Consider the following 21,708-nt stretch of genomic DNA (forward strand, 5'->3'; position numbering starts at 1 on the left):
TTGGGGTGTCTACTTTCCAAAATGGGGTCATTTTGGGGGGTTTTGTGCTATTTTGGCATTTTATGGACTTCGAAACTGTGATAGGTAGTGAGGAGTTAAATCAAAAATTTGCACCCTTAGAAATCCTGAAGGTGGTGATTGGTTTTCGGGGTGCCGTGCGCGACTAGACTCCCAAAAAGTCCCACACATGTGGTATCCCCATACTCGGGAAAAGTAGCGGAATATATTTTGGGGTGCAATTCCACATATAACCATGGCATGTGTGAGCAATATATCATTTAGTGACAACTTTTTGTAAAAAAAAATTTTTTTTTTTTTTTTTGTCATTATTCAATCCCTTAGGACAAAAAAAATAAATATTCAATGGGCTCAACATACCCATCAGCAATTTCCTTGGGGTGTCTACTTTCCAAAATGGGGTCATTTGGGGGGGATTTGTACTGCCCTGCCATTTTAGCACCTCAAGAAATGAGATCGGCAGTCATAAATTAAAAGCTGTGTAAATTCCAGAAAATGTACTCTAGTTTGTAGACGCTATAACTTTTGCGCAAACCAAAAAATATACGCTTATTGACATTTTTTTTACTAAAGACATGTGGCTGAATAAATTTTGCCCTCAATGTATGACTAACATTTAGTTTATTCGATTTTTCTTATAACAAAAAGAAGAAAATATCTTTTTTTTTCAAAATTTTCGCTCTTTTTCCATTTATATCGCAAAAAAAAAAAATCGCAGAGGCAATCAAATACCATCAAAAGAAAGCTCTATTTGTGGGAAGAAAAGGACGCAAATTTCGTTTGGGTGCAATATTGCATGACCGCGCAATTACCAGTTAAAGCAGCGCAGTGCGAAATTGCAAAAAGACCTCTGGTCCTTAAGGTATTTATTGGTCCGGAGCTGAAGTGGTTAACAAACATGTTATACTTACCTGCTTTGTGCAGTTGGTTTTGCACATGGCAGCCCCGATCCTCCTTGGTCTCACCTCCCACTTTTTCCTCATTGGCTCACTGGCTGTGACTGACAGAAGTGGGAGCCAATGGCTCCCATTGCATTGCTGTCTCAGCCAGTGAGGAGAGGGAGTCCCAGGATTAGCCGAGGCTCTCATGTGCATCGCTGGATCAAGAGGGGCTCTGGTGAGTATTAAGGGGGCTTGGGGGGGGCGGTTTTCAATATTTTTATTTTTTTGGGGGGGAGGGGGGCACAGAAGGCTTTTTACCAGCTGGTTTTCAACATTTTGGGGGATGGAAAACAGGCCTGGGCTCCCTCACTCGCACTAACACTCCCCCCCCCCCCCCCACGTAGCAAAGTGGCACTGGATGTATATGTTTATGTCAATAGTACATCATAAATACAAACAGAGACCCTCACTACCTGCTTTGGCTTGGCCCAGGAAGTAAAGTGAAAAACTCACAGTTGTTTTAGGCCTTCCTTACTCTATCCAAAAAAAACTTTGCCTTATTTCTACTCCAAGTGGTTGTAAGCAATACAAAATAGAGCTTTACCTGTAGGTACAAGTGTCTAATTGGACTTTACTACTGCTTTTAGAGAGATTTGTATGACTTTTTTTTGTAAAAGCCAAGTATAGCCCCTCCCTCTCCACTTTTGGAGCTTTTTTTTTATTGGTCCACAAGGTAACCTTTTGCATTAAAAGACCAATAGGAGTCTTAGAAGGACCTTGGAGAGCTTCATTTTTATAGGAAAAGGCAAGATTCCCATATAAACTCAGCAGCTTTAGGCTGGCCATACATGGTCGAATTTCAAAAGAATTTTCTTTTGAAAATCAGAAAATCTGATGATGCCACCATTGATTTCGAAATTTGACCAACCAAGCCTTCAATTTCACCTCATGTTGCTACAGAAAATAATTTTTGCGGCTGTGAACCTTCTTTTCTTTCCGGGGATTTTCTTTTCTTGCACGTGCGCATTTCTTTTTTTAATTCCATTTCTCGCACAATTCTCCCATCATTGATTAGAAAATTGTTTTTCAAAAAAATTCCAACATGCCCGATTACTCAAATTCGATGGCCGCACGAAAATCGGCTGGGCTGCAGCCCACTAATGGTGCGAAATATGAACGAAAATTCTTCGATTTTTGAAAGAAAATTCTTTCAAAATTCAACCCATGTATGGTCTGCCTAAGGGTAAGTGAAGGGGTACAATTTAGGGAACTACAAAAGGGTCCACAGGTGGAAAAGGTTGGGAATGACTGCTTTAGGGAAAATGCATCAGAAATTGCGCTTAACCACTTGCAGGCCAGTGACGTATACATACTTTGCTGAACTTCATGTGGTTCTACTGGGGTGATGCCTGAAGCTGCAGGCATCACCCTGGTGCTGGTTTTTAGAGCCGGCGGTCATATCTTTTGTAAAAGCAACCCTAGTGACTAACTAGCTTCTGGATTGCTTTTACAAACAGCAGGAGAGTAAGTCCCACCCTACCGTGGTTTTCTGTAGCTCTCCCATCCCACTGGGAGACAAAAGCAACCAGCTGCAAATCCGCCAGCTGATCAGAGAGCTGAACAAAGGCCAGATCGGCTTTGATTGGCTCTCGGCTTTGGTAACCCAGAAGCAATAACATAACATAGCTTCCAGTTTACTCAGGTGTCAACAGAGCCATGTTAAAAAAATCAAAAGCATAATGCCCTGTACACACGGTCGGACTTTCCGACGGAAAATGTGCGATTGGACTGTGTTGTCGGAAATTCCGATCGTGTGTGGGCTCCATCTGACTTTTTCTGTCGGAATTTCTGACACACAAAGTTTGAGATCTTGTTCTAAAATTTTCCGAAAACAAAATCCGTTCGTTTAAATTCCGATCTTGTGTAGACAATTCCGATGCACAAAGTGCCACGCATGCTCAGAATAAATCACGAGACGAATGCTATTGGATACTGGCCTCGTTATAGTCCCGTCGTACTTGTTGTACGTCACCTCGTTCTGAACCATCTGATTTTCTGACAACTTTGTGCGACCGTGTGTATGCAAGACAAGTTTGGGCCAAAATCCAACGGATTTTGTCATTGAAATGTCTGACCGTGTGTACAGGGCATTAGAAAGCACCAATCTTGGTGTAATCAAATGCTTTTAACGTGTTACTAAACCCACAACAGTAAAATCAGTCTGTATATGGAGCATAGCATGCTTGTTATACTCACTGTGGAACTTAACCACTAGCCGACCAACCACCACAGTTATACTGGTTGGCTCGGCTGGGCAAATCGACATAGCTGTACGTTGCTCCTTTAAGACGTCACAGAAGGCATGCGCCTGCCACATGTCCCCGAAGCCAATGTGCATGCCCGGTGGGCGTGATGACCGCCGGGCACCCGCGATCACTCGTGACAGAGCGAGAACTGGGATCTGTGTGTGTAAATGCACAAATCCCGGTTTTCTCAGGGGAGAGGACAGAGATTTTGTGTTCATACTAAGTATGAACAGCAATCTCTCTCCTCCCCTAGTCAGTCCCACCCCCCCAACAGTTAGAACACACCTAGGGAACACAGTTAACCCCTTGATCAATGTATACAATTTCAGAAACACCTAAGTATCCCTGAACCCAGCGCTAAATGGATTTTGTATATCCCTGCAGCTGCTGTTATCATAAAATAAAAACCCAACAAACAATAATTGTCTGATTAAAACAACCAAACATTAACAGCCCTAAATATTACTTGCAAAAGAAATTATTAATTTTACATAACCATACATAAAAGTGCATTATAAACGCATAAAGTCGCATATATAAAAAATTGCATGTATAAAAAAAAATTCAGACTAAAATAATACCAATAAAATGAACACTGTTACCACTACATACGCCACAGTGGACTAATAGTCCGTATAGTATTTAGCAATTACCTGCTCCAACTTATATAGCAATCTTGAATATCCAAAAGAGTTCATGTAATATTACAACATTAAACAATGTCCATATAAATCCTTGGGAGATATAGAGAGGAGTATAGTCACACAAAGTGTCCAACCACTTCCCAAAAGAGAGAGCATCCTTTCCTTCTGCTCTATACCGTCACCATTCACACCATGTGCAATATCCCCTAGGTGGCTGCTTACCAGAGGGTCTATGTAATAAGGCACTTAATATAGATGTTTCACTGCTTTTGTCAGTGCTCCACTCTTCTAATAGTCCCAATGGTCTCATTAACGCCAGAAGCATGCAAGGATAAACATAAGGCTCCAATAGTGTTATATCTTTTATTAAATCAAAAGCCAATATCCCACAAACTCCATGCGCTTACATTTAAAACGTTATAAAACAGCATATCACAGCATATCAAGCGTTATAGAAGACAGATCTGTCCTCTCACTGCCAGCCAGGTCTACTGTGTATTCGGGTTGGTTGGATGAGTCCCGGGAGACAAACACTGTGTTCGTATGCTACATCGTGTGGCCACGCCCTCTGACCGTGTGTACAGGGCATTAGAAAGCACCAATCTTGGTGTAATCAAATGCTTTTAACGTGTTACTAAACCCACAACGGTAAAATCAGTCTGTATATGGAGCATAGCATGCTTGTTATACTCACTGTGGAACTTAACCACTAGCCGACCAACCATCGCAGTTATACTAATTGGCTCGGCTGGGCAAATCGACATAGCTGTACGTCGCTTCTTTAAGACGTCACAGAAGGCACGCGCCTGCCACATGTTCCCGAAGCCTATGCGCATGCCCGGTGGGCGTGATGACCGCCGGGCACCTGCGATCACTCGTGACAGAGCGAGAATCGGAATCCGTGTGTGTAAACGCACAAATCCCTGTTTTCCCAGGGGAGACGAGAGAGATTGTGTGTTCATACTAAGTATGAACAGCAATCTCTCTCCTCCCCTAGTCAGTCCCACCTCCCTTACAGTTAGAACACACCTAGGGAACACAGTTAAGCCCTTGATCACCCCCTAGTGTTAACTTTTTCCCTGCCAGTGTCATTTAAACAGCAATAAATGGCTATTTTTAGCTCTGATCGCTGTATAAATGACAATGGTCCCAAAATAGTGTCAAAAGTGTCCGATCTGTCTGCCACAATGTTGCAATACTGATAAAAATTGCAGATCACCACCATTACTAGTAAAAAATAATAATAATAAAAACCTATCCCCTATTTTGTAGACTTTTGCACAAACCAATCAATATACGCTTATTACGATTTTTTTACCAAAAATATGTAGAAGAATACATATCGGCCTAAACTGAGGAAAACATTTTATTTATTTTTTTAAATTGGGATATTTATTATAGCAAAAACTACAAAATATTGTTTTTTTTTTTTTTGCAAAATTGTCACTCTTTTTTAGTTTATAGCGCAAGAAATAAAAAAGGCAGAGGTGATCAAATACCACCAAAAGAAAGCCCTATTTGTGGGGAAAAAAGTACATAAATTTTGTTTGGGTACAACATCGATTGACTGTGCAATTGTCAGTTAAAGCAATGCAGTGCCGTATTGCAAAAAAAAAAATGGCCTGGTCAGAAAGGGGGCAAATCCTTCTGGTGCTGAAGTGGTTAAGGGGTTAATCCTCTGCATTGTGTAAAAAGGCTGTTTTATCCTGTATGCACAGATCCTCCACCTCCTGCACTGACTGGGGAAGGCCAGTTAACACAGGCAGGGTAGCCGACCTGCACATGCTCAGTTGTGTCTTTTATGCTGGAGAGAACATCTCAGAGCTAGCCAGGTCACATGATATTGACATGACACATGTGGGCGTATATACAGGCTGTAGTGGAAATCTCCTCCAACCTTAACTCTGAGCACTGGAGAATCTGTGCACTTTATCATTGACTGTGGTATACAGATCATCCAAAAAGATATATAGTGGCAGTATTTTAATGTAAAAAGAAGATTTATAAGGGGTGGATGAACTTTTTTCATATTACTGGGTTTAGTAAAGCCCCGTACACACAATCTGACTTTTTGACAACAAACATGCAAATTAGCTGTTTTAAGGCAACAACCGACCGTGTGTACGCTCCATCGGACAAACTTTATCGGTTTTCGTCTGACTTTTGTTGGCTGTGCGAACAGACAAATTTTTCTGCAACATAAGTCCGATGCAGCAAAGTCCGATCACGTGTACAGAAAACCATCAGACTTTACAAACACACATTCTCAGAGCCAATGCAAAAGATCAGACAACAATACAGATGTTGACCAAAGAGCAGAAAAACCATGTGATTCGGTGAAAGTTGGCTGAAAAAGTCAGACCGTGTGTATGCTTAACAAGTTAATGGCCGACACCCTTTGTACAAAAGTTTGTATAAAGTATAAAGTCCAATCGTGTGTATGAGGCTTAACACTTTAAGTGCAGAGGAGGGATTTGGGGTCTTATAGCCCACAGATCTCTCCATAAAGAGTACCTGTCACTGCCTAATACTGTAACAAGGATGTTCACATTTCTTTGGGACAGCAATAAAAATGAATAAGAAAAAAAGAAAAAGAAAGCAACAACGTAAAAAATAAAAATAAAATAATCATTAAAAAAAATAAAATAATAAAGTAGAGGTCAGAAGTCAGATCATGGGCAGTAATTCCAGCACTAGACCTCCTGTTTAAATCTAAAGTGGTAACCCATAAAGGCTTTTAAAGCATCACCTATGGATAGTAAAATGTACGATTTTTGTCACCGTTGCATGGGCGTATGCAAGTTTAAAGAGTGGCATGTTTTGGTATCTATTTACTCAGTGTAACATCATCTTTTACAAAAAAATAAAATAAAGAAAATGAAGTTATATATTATGTTTTTTTTTACATTAAAATTAAAAAAGTGTATTTTTGCCCAAAAAAATAGTGTTTGAAAAACTGCTGCATAAATACCATGACACATAAAAAATTGCAAAACCCAACAATTTATTCTCCAGGGTCTCTGCTTTAAAAATATATAATGTTTTGGGTGTTATATGTATTTTTCTAGCAAAAAATACTGATTTGTAACATGTAAACAAAAAGTGCCAGAAAAGTCCCTGTTCTGGAAGTGGGTGCAGACACACACACACACACACACACACACACACACACACACACACACACACACACACACACACACACACTATACTTAATGTGGCGGCATCTCATTAATCAGCAAGTTCATATGATAGAATAACAACCTTCCTGCTAGTGGAGTGATGGCGGGCTCACTGCTGTGATTATTAATTGAATAATTCATTTCATTAAAACGTTTTAATTTGGTCATGTTATAAATAGTGCAATGTGTTTGAGCCTATAACGCAAACATCTTAGAGGGTATTAGAGAAACGCATCAAGCAGCGCCACAGGTTTTTATACTCTTCAATTATTGTCAGACTTCAGCAGAGTGAGAAAGCCGCAATGCTAACCCAGCCTGGCACCCAGAACATTGAATTCTGCCGTTTGCTATTTACAGAGAGGTTCAGACCTAGCTGAGGGTACTGCAAGTCCCCGAACATAAGTCTCTTATACTGTATACTGTTTATTGTTTGGAAGGTATTTTTTTATGGCCATTTCAGGAGCGCCTATGCTGTAATTAACTGTATTTGAGAAAACTGAAAACACTATTTAACCACTTCAGCCCCGGAAGGATTTACCGTCTTAAAAAGCAGGCCATTTTTTGCGATACGGCAGTGCGTCGCTTTAACTGACAATGACATTGTCCCCAAACAAAATTGATGTCTTTTTTTCCCACAGAGCTTTCTTTTGGAGGTATGTGATAAGCTCTGTGGTTTTTATTTTTGCACTATAAATAAAAAAAGACTGACAATTTTGAAAAAAAAAAACCCCGTATTTTTTACTTTTTGCTATAATACATATCCCAAAAAAAAAAAAAAACAACAGTAAAGTTAGCCCAATTTTTTTTAATTTGTGAAAGATAATGTTATACCGAGTAAACTGATATCCAACATGTCACGCTTCAAAATTGCGCCCGCTCGTGTAATAGAGGACGTTTAAAAAATTCTACAAGTTGCATGTTTTGAGTTACAGAGGAGGCCTAGGGCTACAATTATTGCTCTCGCTCTAAAGATCGTGGCGATACCTCTGAGGTTTTTATTTTTTGCACTATAAATAAAAATAGACTGACAATTTTGAAAAAAAAAAACAATATTTTTTACTTTCTGTTATAATACATATCCCCAAAAAACAACAGTAAAGTTAGCCCAATTTTTTTTATATTGTGAAAGATAATGTTACGCCGAGTAAACTGATACCCAACATGTCATGCTTCAAAATTGCGCCCGTGCCTGTGGAATGGCGACAAAATTTTACTCTTAAAAATCTCCATAGAGGACGTTTAAAAAATTCTACAGGTTGCATGTTTTGAGTTACAGAGGAGGCCTAGGCTACTCACATATGCGTTCACTTCTGGACGCCAGTTCGGTGGGACGGGGCGCGTTTAAAATTATTTTTTTTATTAATTCTACCTTATATTTTTTATTTTATTTTTTTATACACTGTTCTTTAAAAAAAAAAAATGTGTCACTTTTATTAATATTACAAGGAATCTAAACATCCAAAACAGGACCTCTCAAATATGAGATCTGGGGTCAAAAAGACCTCAGATCTCATATTTACACTAAAATGCAAAAAAAATTAAATAAAAATTAAATGCACCATTAAGAGCTATGGGCGGAAGTGACATTTTGATGTCGCTTCCACCTTGCAATGATATGGAGACGGGTGGGGGCCATCTTCCCTTCACTCGTCTCCATACCATGCGGGAGAAAGGACCTGATCACTGCTTACCGGAGCCAGAGTCATCAGCAGCGGCGGAGGGCACTGGAGTGTGGCAGGAAGTGGGGGGCCCTCTCCCGCCACCGATAAAAGTGATCTCGCAGTGAACTGCTGCTGAGACCACTTTTATCTGAAAGTGGACCACCCGCAGAAGAAGAGGACACTGGGGTTATGGCAGCTAGCTGCTGCCATAATAACGATATCCCTCTTCAAAGTAGGGATGTAAAACGATGGTGGGCTGTCCATAAGTGGTTAATTCCATTTTCAACTGGGCAAAAAAACATGACTCCTAATTTGCGCATGTCTGCAGTTTTTCTGCATATGCTGGCATTAAGAAATATCACATACAATATGTCAGATGACTGAAAAACTCATCACATTCAGCAGCTCTCTGCAATCCCCCCCCCCCCCCCCCCCGTCACCCCCGCGCGCTCACTGCACTCAGGCCCTCGCTGAAAGGCTGAGCGGGGTGGCAGGCCAGGTATTTTGTCAGATCTCAAGTCTTAAATTAGAAAATTAGAAAATAAGGAAGAAAATCAGAAAATTCTAAAGAATAACTAACTAACTAATAACAACAAACTATTAAATTATAGGTATTGAAATTTCCTTTCAAATTTGGCTGTTAGTAACAAATACGAATTTATCCGAAATAATGAATGCTGCATCTAAACAAATGGAACAGAACAAATTAATAATAAATAATAATAATAAAAGTTTTTATTATTATTTTTGTTATTTATTATTATTAATTTGTTACGTTCATTTCGTTAAGATAGGGCATTCGTTGTTTTGGGTCATTCGTAACTTTGGATAAATTCGTATTTGGTACGTTCACTAACAGCCAAATTTATAAGGAAATTCCAATACCTATTTACGAATTTTCAAATATTCAAATTTTCTTTTTTTTTGTTAATTCGGATATTTCCGAATGAACAAAATTGTCGAAATTCATAAAAAAAATAATTTGGAACTAAAAAAAAGTGGCATACGGTGGATACTTAATGAAGAACTACAGAGACTTTCTTTTATGCTCTTTATTTTATACTGGACTTTATTTCTTGCCGATTTTGCAGTTTTATGTTGCACATGTTGACTGCATTAAGATCCATGAGAGAAATAGTACCCCATTATTGGTGTCAGTGTCAGGAATAGGGCCCCACCATTGGTGTCAGTGGGAGGAATAGTATCCCATCATTCATGTAAGTGGGAGGAATAGTGCCCCAAGAGCCAGGTAAAGGCAAGCATAAGCCCTTGTACACACAGTCGGACATTCTGACAACCAAATCCGCCGGATTTTGTCAGACGGATTTTTTCCAAAACTGTTGCATACACACAGTCAGACAAAGTTGTCAGAAAATCCGATCGTACTTAACGTGATGACATTATTTCATTAGGACGGGACGTTCAGGCTAGTAGCCAATAGCTTTGGTCTAGGAATTTGATCTGAGCATGCGTGGCACTTTGTCCGATCGGAATTCTGTACACATGATTGGACAAAGTCCGATCGGATCATGTTGTCAGAAAATTTTATAGCCCAGCTGGAAAACTTGGTCCATCGGATACTCCGACGGAAACAGTCCGATGGAGCTCACACACTGTCGGATTATCCGACAACACGGTCCTATCGGACATTGTCCATTGGAATGTCCGACCGTGTGTACAAGGGCTTAGACTGAATTTGGTTTGGAGACCACTTCTCTAGAGATGCATCACCCTTTTGAGAAGCTCACAAAAGGTGAAACTTTCAGAGGAAAAACACAATGACATTTTAGAGGATGACTGTAATTTCACCTCAAGTTCAAAGTTCCAAGAGAGGTAGTAAATATATATATATATATATATATATATATATATATATATATATATATATATACATATATACATATAAAATAAATATATATGTATTTTATATGTATATATGTATATATATATATATATATATATATATATATATATATATATATTTACTACCTCTCTTGGAACTTTGAACTTGAGGTGAAATTACAGTCATCCTCTAAAATGTCATTGTGTTTTTCCTACATACATACAGTATAAAATCCCTGGTGTACTACTTGTTTTTTTTTTCTGCTATCACTCTTCTATGCGTCTATGTCAACTCAAAATCTAATCTAACCCTCTTGTGGGTGTAATTACCACAGGTAAAGTCTATGGATAAATCCACTATCCATCTTATGCCTTCTTTATTCTCTAAACTCCTTGTTTTCCCGTTTCCCTTTCTTCTTCCTCTCATCCTGTCTATGAGTGGCCTGTTGCCTACTATTCATCATGGTATGGTTGTATGCTGGCCTCCACCTGTGCTTTGTTATAGTCAGTTTGCCCTGCTGGATATTAATCTATACCATGGCTCTACAATGATGATGACAAATACCTTACAGCAAAATACTGAGATTCTTGATCGCTTAAAAGGTTACACAACTTTCAGATGTGAATTATAAGAGCTGCTTTATTTCTATGCTCCAACCACCACAAAGAATCAGTACGTTAACTGTTCATTGAATGTCATATTACACTTCATAATGGCTACTGCAATGTAAAGATATCTGTATCTTTTTGCATCATTATCCTTGTCTACCGGGGCAATGTATTCATTTTTCGTACACATAATAAACCTATATTTTTTTTCTAAATATTATTTTAGACACCCAAACAATTATATGTTCTCTGAAAACACAAACCCTGGAGAATAAAATGGTGGCATTTGCATTTGTTTTTGTTTTTTTGTGCTGCTATTTATCAAAAGCATAATTTCTGAAAAAAAGTACACTAAAATGAACTTTAGTGCAAAAACGCACAATATTATTGTATACCCAATTTTGTGTTTAAAATATAAAAAATGGGGTTGGGTCAAGTAAATAGACAGACAACATGTCAAACTTTAAAATGGTGGTGCCTGTGAATTTGCAAAAAAAACCTATGGTAACCAAAATCCTCCATAAGGGATGCCTTAACAGCAATTCCAGGTTATCAGTTTAGCATTACAATAAGCATAAATATGAAATCAAATATCTGTTTTTCCTAAAGAAGTCACATAAGAAGTGACGCAACATGTCAGGCGGAGCTAAGTGACATCACTTCTGGTCCAGAACTGAAACCGAAAATTAGTGGTAAATTGAAATTTTACATGCTTCGTTGAAGTCTGAGACTCTTTTATGATATGTGAGTGTTTTTTTATCATGTACAGCAATTATAAATAAAAAAAAAAAATACACTGTTGGCAATCCTTTCCTCTTTTGTGGGTATCCCTACCTGCTCCACCCAGTGCCAAAAAAAAGTGCACACACATAGAGTGACATAAAACGTGCAACGTATGTACTATGGTCCTCCCAAAGAAGAACCTTACCCTGATCCCCTGGGACGTTAGGCCCCAGACAGGGACTGAGGTACTCACTATGGCTCGTCTGGCCGAAAACCAGATGGACCCCGTTCTTTGGAGGGTCTGGCGAAACAGGCCCACCCAAATACTTGGTGGGACTTCCCCAAAGAGAGCTCCCATGAGGGAGGGACTACCAAGCCAGAAGGCCATGTCCACTCCCCTCCCAAGACTTTCAGGGCAGGCAAACAAAAAAATACAATAAAGTGACAAACACAGGGGTAAAAAAATAAAAGAAAGTGGGGAGAAGGAAGTGAGAAGAGGAAACAAAAGTGGCCATTGTGCAATACAATGGCCGGTCCTTTGGCCAGGAACCAAAAATTCCTCTGGTCTGGGCCAAAACGCTCCTCCCTAGAGGCAGGCGTGAAAAAAGTGTGTATGGCGCAGTGACCAAGGTGCCTATAAAACTCATAGTGCCCCTCAACACAGTGAGAATTATGGCACCCCTGGACTGCCACTCCAGGGGCACATACACCACAGGCTTTTCTCCAACCATGGCTCACAACCAGACCGATTGGAAGGCATAGAGCTGTGAGAGTGCCCCTAACCATAAGGCTCCGCCACCACTCCCATCGCTCCCGCCTAATTACATTTGGGAAATACTAACCTCCCAGGTGGGAAAAGGAGGCTAGTGTTCTTTCCTGGAAAACTGACAGGAAAAAGGGTCACACAAATCTAGGCAGGCACCCGACCCTTTGGCCAGATCCATCTCCATTAGGAAGCTTCCCTTCTGGCTTTCTCTAAAGGAGACCTATTAACAGCCCTCTGTTCAGCGAGCAGTCAGTTTTCAGCTCTCCCTGATACTAACCGTCCAGGTTACCATTTCACCAAGTGGATTTGCATAGCCATTGCCACCCCTACTCCACCGCCGTGGATCAGGAACGGTTAGCACAGCGCCACCACTTGGCACCTGATAAGAACAAATGCTACACTTGATCTTAGCCAAAGGGCCGAGAAGCAAGGGGTGGTCCAGGAACAGACATAATGGGCAGAAGTGGATAGATTAAGCAGGCTGTATCTAATTGCTGCAGCTTCTAATGAACACAATGAGAAGCTTATAGTGTGCAGTGATATCAGAGTAAGAAATGTGCAAGATGGAAGGGAAGGCCAGTGTTCAGCTTTACGTCCAACTTTTTTTCCTCCAACTTTTTTCTGTATTGCAGTAATAAGGAAACTACCATCTATGAAACATCAAGTAGATAAATCACCAAAAGGGAGCGGGGACTCGCCCTGACAGGATATAAAGCTTGGACTTGTTACTCCATCCTAAATACACTTATTTTTGTTTATGAAGCTGTCAACGACTGGCGTCTCAAAGGGACGGCTCTAGTGATTTTTCCGCGTTGCCGGTATTAGGAGACATTTTGGAGTGGTGGTGCTGTGCCTGGCCGTTTATTCCCCAGGCGCTTCTCCCACTACTAAAATATAAATGAACTGACCTTTTCCAACTAAATAACTTGTAATGCCCCATTGCAGCCTCTCAGAAAGTTAGCCAGGGATTCAACCTTAAGGCTCGGTTTTCAGTAGTTCACAGAATATAAAAGCGCACTTAAATGTCGATTATTTCCTGCAAAGAGCAATGGCTGACGACGGAGCAGTTTGTCAGCTGCAAACAGCTCTGAGTAAAAGAAATGACCCGATTAATGTTCCATAGTAAATAATAGACCAGGATGGAGTGCTCCTTAAAGGAAATGGCCAAGTTGAAATACAAAAAAAAAATGTATTTCAATAAAGTCACGTGTTCATGATTTCAGTTCCAGAACTATTTTTTTCTTCTTTTTTTTTTTTTGCACACATGTCAAAATGCACATTTTATGCTTGAAGATTAGTTAAAACCCAAAAACATTAGATATCTCCTGAAAGCAGAGGTCCTGGAGAATAATGGTTTATCAATTTTTTGATATTTTTGGTAAAAAAAAAAAATACACCAATGTTAATTTTTTGTGCACACAGATGTGATATATTACCCAATTATTTAGTGCAATACAAAAGATGAGGTTGTGTAAAAGAAATAAATACCCAGCATACCAAGCCTTAAAAGTAGGGTTGCACAGATACTTGTGTAAATGCTTCAATACAACCGATACTTTTAGGCTCGGTTCTTTCAGCTGTCAGCGGGATTTCCCAATTGACAGCTGAATGTAATGTGATGTAATAGAAAGAGGGAAATTATTAGCTGATAAGGAGCGGGGCCACCGCGTCCTTAACAACCAATGACTCATTCAGCTGTCAGTGGGGTTCCCCTGCAGCCGGGCAATGTTTATTAACAATATTGATCTGCCGCTGAAACAGAAAGATAAAAAGAAACATTGGGGATTTACTAAAATTGCAAAGTGCAATATCCAGTGCATGGTAGTCAATCAGCTTCCAGGTTTCTTTTTTCTTCAAAGCTTAATTGAACAAGCTGATCTTAGAAGCTGATTGGCTACCATGCACAGCTACACCAGGTTTTGCATGCTCCCATTTTAGTAAATCAACCCTATTGCTTCTTTTTGTATCCTTCTGTTTATTCATCTACAGATCAAAGGGACGAACTTCGATCTGCAGATGAAGTCAGTTTAAATCAACCTGTCAAGTAAAAAAATTGTTTTTTTTTTTTTTTATTAAATGCTCTGTTTAACCCCTTATTAAAACTTTATTTAGTCTAATCAGCCTTATTAAACTCCTTATTCTCCTTCTCCATTTAATTATTATTTTCCTACTTTTTTTTTTTTTCACTTCTATTTTATAAACTATTAATAATTAAAACTTTTTTTTGTTTGCTTTGTTCATTAATATTTTTACACCTTTAACATATATTTACACATTTCACATTTAAAAAAGTGCAACATTTAAAAAAAATATATATATATATTTAATTTGTAAACAACTTTTCAATACTTTATACCATTGGTGAAAGCTGAAGTGTAAACAAAACAGTTGCTGTAAGTATCGGTAATTGTTAGTATCGGTACTAGTACTTGGTAAACAAAAATAGTATTGATGCATCCCTACTTAAAAGATAATGCCAGTTTTGTTAAGAAAAAATCATTCCCTTCTGGGTTAGCAATGTACATTGCAGGGATTTTAAAGTATAACTAAAGTCTCCATACTTACCTGTCCAACGGTTCTCTGCAGGCACCAGCATCTTCTAGTGCTAGTCTTCAGGCCTCTTCATTGGCTGGTGGGGGATGATGTCACTACTGCGCATGCGCACTTGGAGAAGGCCCAGCACTGTTAACTGAGCTGCACATGTCAGATTGTCAGATTGTTTTCGCCATCTGTGTTCCATTGAGGAAATTTCCTTTCACTTCCTTTCCCATAGCCAAACAGGAAGTGAGAGGAAATACCTCCAAATTAAGTGAACCTCTTGGTTCTTTTACTATTTACTACTTCTTTGTCTTCTATTATTTTTTACTTCTTCTATTCTATTCTATCTATATCTATATCTTCTATTTACTATTTATTTGTCTTCTATTACTTTTCTTTTACTCAAAATTAGAGATTTTCTTCTACTTTCACTTTCACTGATAATAGTAAACAGGACAAATAGAGTACGGGGCACAGACAGTCATAAAAACTGACAGGCTTTTGAATCCTTTTCGACTCTATGCAAAACTAAAAAAAAAGTTTTGCCTTTAGTTATACTTATTATTTACATTATTAATAACATTCAGCTACAAAATGATTTGTGTTGCAATTCTATATGCTAGGTATATTTTTTTTTCAACACATTTTTGGGGGGTTTACCCTTTAAATCTGCATATACCAGTGAAATGATGACAAATTTTGGTACCTAAAACTGTCCATAGGTCATCTGTTCAGGCTTGATCATGAATCAGCTGATCAGCAGGTATATTGTCAAAATCATTGACTGTAACCTGCTGACAAATGTGTACTGTGTCCAATCACAGCACAGGCTATCAGGGAGTATGCACATGTGCGCCAATAAACCAGGAAGTACTGGCTGTGCTTCCCACTAGCAATGAATGCACTGTTAGTGGGTAGCAAGTGGTTAAAAGCTTTTAAAGTGGTTGTAAACCCCCCCCCCAAGAAAAACTGAAAGACAAAGGCATATTAAGCTAATACGCATAGCATACTAGCTCATTATGAATTACTTACCTGAGATCGAAACCTCTGCAGCGGTCCACGTACACCGCTCTGGTCAGCGACATCGATCCCGGAGTTAATTCCAGGTATCGCGGGCTCCGGTGCTGTGATTGGCCGGAACTGCGATGATGTCATTCCTGGCATGAGCACAGGAGCTGCCAGTAATGGCACAGTCTAACTAAAGCAACGGAACTTACTGACATTGCTTCACTGCCCATGTGCCGATGACGTCAGCACATGCAAATACAGTGATATCTCCTAAACCATGCAGCTGTAGTGTAGCAAAAAGCGATTGTAAAGGGTTTACAACCACTTTTATACCAGCACTGTTCATAAATGGTTCTTAAACTCAAGGGGTTGAAATTATTAACGTCTGACTGAAATTTATAAAGCAGCCACAACCTGAGTAGAAAAGTTAGTGTCCTGACAGCAAGCTGTAGAGAAAGATCCTTCATTTCTGTGTGGAGCAGTAGTTCTCTGCAGAGGTCTGACACATCCCCTGCCGATTAAGAGCTTGAGCTCTGCAATCAGTAGAATTCAGAGATTTGTTAATAGGAGAGCTATTGGTATGATTTTTTGGGGGGGGGGGGGGGGGTGTTGGACTTTTGAGAGACCACTTGTCACAACCATGGGTCAGGCTTGGAAACTAGTATCTATAACAGTAGAGAGACTCCCACCAACCAGCTGGATAAGTATACAAGTAGATTACCTTGGCAAATGACGTGGGCTCATCTGAAGTCTTCACCAGAGCTCCTGATGGTGGAGATGGGTTTTTCTACGTGTTAGTACCAGGTTGCGGTCCTCAGGATTGCTCCACTGGGAGGTGAGCAAGCTAGGGTCCAGTAGCAGACATAACAGGTAGGAATCAAGCAGATGCGTAGTTGAAGAACAAGCCAAAGGTCGATAACAAGTGGTAGTAGAGGGATAAGCAGCTGCAGGTAGGCAAAGGAGCAAGCTATCAACTGGAGAAGAACACAATAATCTGTCAAACAGGCAGTGCAAGGGCATGGCTTAAAGCAGAGTTCCACTCAAAAGTGCAACTTCCGCGTATCTGTTTCCTTCCCACCTCTGGTGCCCCATTTAGCACCTTTCAGGGGAAGGAGAATGGGTACATATTTTTTACAGGTATTGTTCCTAACTGAGCCACGGCCCGGTCTCCCGGAGGTCTGGCCCCCTCCTCCTTCCTCCGCCGCTGGACAAATTAGAGCATGCTTCATGCTTGCACAGTAGGGAACCTTACCGGGAATGGCGTCGGTTGCACCCAACAGCCAATCCGAACATCAGCTGGGGTGCCGACATCGCAGGCTCCCTGGAAAGGTAAGTGTCCATATATTCGTGGGGGGCATCAAACAGGGAGCTGTTCAACATATCAAGTGGCTAAGCAGAAAGAGCTACATTTATATCTGTGTGAAGTTCTGCATTAACAAAAAAATTGATTTCAATGAGCTGCCCAAATGCAACACATGTTACTGTGTGATATAACATGTGCTAATGCCCTGCACAAATGTAAACTGGCCACTTAAAGTTTCCTTTGAAAATAAAACAAATAACAATTTCCGGTTCATCCCTGGTAAAAAGGGAGACTTCGCAATCAAAGTAGGCGAGTATAACCAAGGCAATAAATGCGTTCATTTCTTTTTAATCATAAGCCATTATTTATTTCATTGTGAAAATGTTTTGTGCGGTTTCTACCACTAGTATCATGAGATGGAATGTGTCTTTCAATGACTCAGTGCTGACGCTTTCCGCCGTATTAATAATTTAGCCGCGTTGAATATTGTTTTTTCCCTGGCTAGTGGCACGTCCTCACGTAGCTGAATAATTTCATTTGCTTCCATTTCTAATAATGTTTGTGCTAATAAGTACATTTCTTGTCTCCCTCCATCTCGTTCCTTTCATGTGCAATTAATGTCACCGCGTTTAATTAGATTTAGGTTTTATATTTTACATTCTCTGCTACAGAACATGCTCTTAATTCAAACTGCCATGGTGGAACGGTAAAGTGTGGTTCATGTTGGGGAAAACGTAGCAAAAAATAAGAGGAATGGACTGTAAAAATTAAAAATAAAAAATTGCTTACCTATACACTAGCAGCTTTTGTGACCTTCAAAGTAGTCCTCTTGTGAAATGTTGCAATTTTCTAGACCAGGGATATGCAATTAGAGGACCTCCCGCTGTTGCAAAACTACAAGTCCCATCATGCGTCTGCCTCTGAGTGTCATGCTTGTGGCTGTCAGAGTCTTGCTATGCCTCATGGGAATTGTAGTTTTGCAACAGCTGGTGGTCCTCTAATTGCATATCCCTGTTCTAGACGATGTGACACTGCCGGAAACATTTCTGGAATTCGTTTTGCGGAATGCTGTGCAGTGTCTGGAATGCCATCTGTGTCTTTTAAGGCAATTTTTTAATTTTGGAAAGACAGGGGGAATAAGGTGGTTGGTCAAGTTTTGGAATGGATTTCTGAGCCAGATACTCACAATCACAAACACTTAATGCACGTGTGCAGGAGCATTTGTCATGATGGAGAATCTGCTTGTCAAGCCAAAGTCCCAATCTTTTCCTCTGAACAGATTTCCATATCCTTTTCAGAGCTTCCAAGTAACAATGTTGGTTGACCATTGTACCATGTTTTCCTGTTCATGTTCAATTTTTCTGCCATCATTCACACACTCAATCTTCAATCAAAGTAAACGAGGGTTCCCAATCTGTCCACATTTGTTCTCTGTTCTTTGTGTTTTTGGCTGCTAACTTTTTGTGCCATCGTGGACATCAGTGATAGTATGCAAATGCTCTTCAGAGATGGTTTGCAGGAGGTTCAGGAGCCATAATGTTTTTTTCAGAGATGGTTTGCAGGATGGATCAGGAGGCAATAATGTTTTCGCAAAGGGGGATTATTTTGCATTGAACACCAGCAAGTGTTTGGCTCACACGGTGGCCGCGTGGTCTGACTGACTTCAGTAGGCTAGTTTGACTGGTGGTACCACCTGTCAGACTTGACATACTAGGTTAAATTTGCTTTGCTGCCATATTAGGTTTTAGGTGGATGGTTTGGGGATTGAGGCATTAAAAATGAGGATTAGCCACCAATTTTTACTGTTCCTTGTCACCTGTGTGAAAAAGGCTCAAGACCTCATTAAAGCAGGAGTCCAGTTGTCATTGCTGACCAGTGCAACAAAATTAAGGCCCAAGTCCAGCTTCAAACACCCTGTTCCAGAACCCTACCCTCCTTGTAGCAAACCTGTTCAATTTTTAGCCTAGATGGCACACACCGTCATGCCTTGTTGCTAGGAATTTGCTAGGACACTCCCAAAGCTTACCACTCAACCCCATCATCACAGAAGGGAGTTCTCACCCCCCCCCATATATGTGGTCCACGATCTCCTCCATCTCAGCATTGCTGACTTTAGAGCTAGAAACATAGAAGCATTGAAAAGTGACGGCAGAAAAAAAAAAAGACCAATTGGTCCATCAAGTTGGCCCATTTTTTTTTACATTTTTTTTATGTTTTTTGTTTTTTTGCCTGAGTATAGATCTACAATTGTGCCAAGCATGTTTGAAGGCACTTAGGCCTGGTTTGCAGCTATGTATTTCTTAGCATGTTTTCAGTTTTGCAGAAAGACACCACAGTCCATTTAACATAGTTTCCTATGGGTCACATTCACATCTATGCATTTTTTGGAAAGGGCCAGGGACTTTTTTCTGGTTTTCAGTTCCATAGACTTTAATGTATCAAAAACGTGTATTGAAAAATGTACATGGAATCTGCAACCTGCAACCTGCATAGGTGTGAACCAGGCCTTACTATTTGCCTGACTTCACTACTTCTGCTGGAAGTTTATTCCAAGCATCAACATCAGCATCAGCATTTCAGTAACATAATACATAGTAACATAGTTACATAGTTAGCCAGGTTGAAAAAAGACACAAGTCCATCTAGTTCAACCAATAAAAAATCATGCAATCCCATATACACACAATCCTTTACCCACGGTTGATCCAGAGGAAGGTGAAAAACCCCAGCAAAGCATGATCCAATTTGCTACAGCATGGTAAAAAATTCCTTCCTGATCCCCCGAGAGGCAATCGGATATTCACTGGATCAACTTTACCTATATATGTCAGTACCCAATTATATTATGTATATTAACCTCCCTGGCGGTATGATTCAGTCTGGAATTAGGTGATGAAAGTGGTACAATTATTTTGCATGGAAATTTGGCGTTTTATATTGTAGTCCTGTAATTCTTAGGAATAACGCTCTTAAATCTCTTCAAACCAGAGTCTAGCAGACATCCCAGGTATGATAAAGTTTATAATATAATAAAGAATAATAAAAAATATTCAAAAATGTAATCAAATGCTAAAACACTGAAACAGGGACACTTTCTGGTTGCTATGGACAATCTCCAAATTCCAGGCAGAAAAAACAGTATTTATAATATAAAAGTGCATGCAGGGCACTGCACAGACCACTAGGGACAAAGGAGTGTGTATTTTTTAATACAGTACTGTAATCTGTAAGATTAAAGTACTATGTGTGTTTTGTGTACTTTTACTTTTTTGAATTTGCCGCCGTTCTCCGCTCCCGTGCGCCATAACGCCACAGGGAATGGAGCTCGGCGGCATTCGGCACTGTGAATCGAGCGGAGGACAACTTGATCACACAGCGCGGGGGACATCGCTGGATCCAGGGGACAAGGTAAGTAACTCTCACTGTGTCCTCCCTGTATCCAGCGATGCGATCCCAAGTCTGGTTCGGGGTTACCGTTCCTGCTAGTAAAATCCCAACCCGAGCCAGACTCGGGATTACCGCTAGGGAGGTTAAGGAAATAAACCAGGCCTTTTTTAAAGCAATCTACTCAGTTGGCCAGAACCACCTCTGGAGGGAGTCTATTCCAAATTTTCACAGCTCTTACTGTGAAGAAACCTTTCCGTATTTGGAGATGAAATCTTTTTTCCTCTAGATGTAAGAGTGCCCCCGTGTCCTCTGTAATGACCTTAAAGCAGAGGTCCACCCTAAAATGGACCTTCCGCTCATCGGAATCCCCCCCCCCCTCCGGCGCCACAATTGGCACCTTGCAGGGGGGAGGGGGGTGCAGTTACCTGGATAATCCAGGTAACTGCACCCACTTCCGGGATAGCTCTCTGCGGAAAGGGGCGTACATTACGCCCCTTTCCGCAAGTGCCCGCCCCCTTCCGCAAGTGCCCCACTGCCTGCTGGGAAACACACAGATCCCAGAGGCAGCGGGGACCGTCCTTATTGCGCAGTGGAACTCGCGCATGCGCAGTAGGGAACCGGGAAATGAAGCCGAAAGGCTCCATTTCCTGATTCCCATACCCAAGATGGCGGCGGCAGCACCCGAGTGACGATCTAAAGATCGGCTTCGGGTGCCGACATCGCGGGCGCACTGGACAGGTAAGTGTCACTATTTTAAAAGTCAGCAGCTGCAGTATTTGTAGCTGCTGGCTTTTAAAAAAAATAAATAAAAGCGGAGTCCCGGTGGACTCCCGCTTTAAAGTG

At 40.4% G+C, this 21,708-nt stretch overlaps 1 protein-coding gene and 1 pseudogene across 1 annotated transcript in view; one reads left to right on the plus strand and one right to left on the minus strand.

The window, feature by feature from the left end:
* LOC143975919 (catenin alpha-2-like) overlaps positions 1 to 21,708 on the plus strand; it is a 697,766-nt gene that overhangs the window by 221,258 nt on the left and 454,800 nt on the right. The window lies entirely within an intron of this gene.
* Positions 12,978 to 13,060, minus strand: LOC143979996 (U2 spliceosomal RNA; annotated as a pseudogene).

This window comes from Lithobates pipiens, unplaced genomic scaffold, assembly GCF_037356315.1.
Source record: "Lithobates pipiens isolate NorthernLeopardFrog02 unplaced genomic scaffold, aLitPip1_a1.2 Scaffold_13, whole genome shotgun sequence".
NCBI classification, from domain to species: Eukaryota; Metazoa; Chordata; class Amphibia; order Anura; family Ranidae; genus Lithobates; species Lithobates pipiens.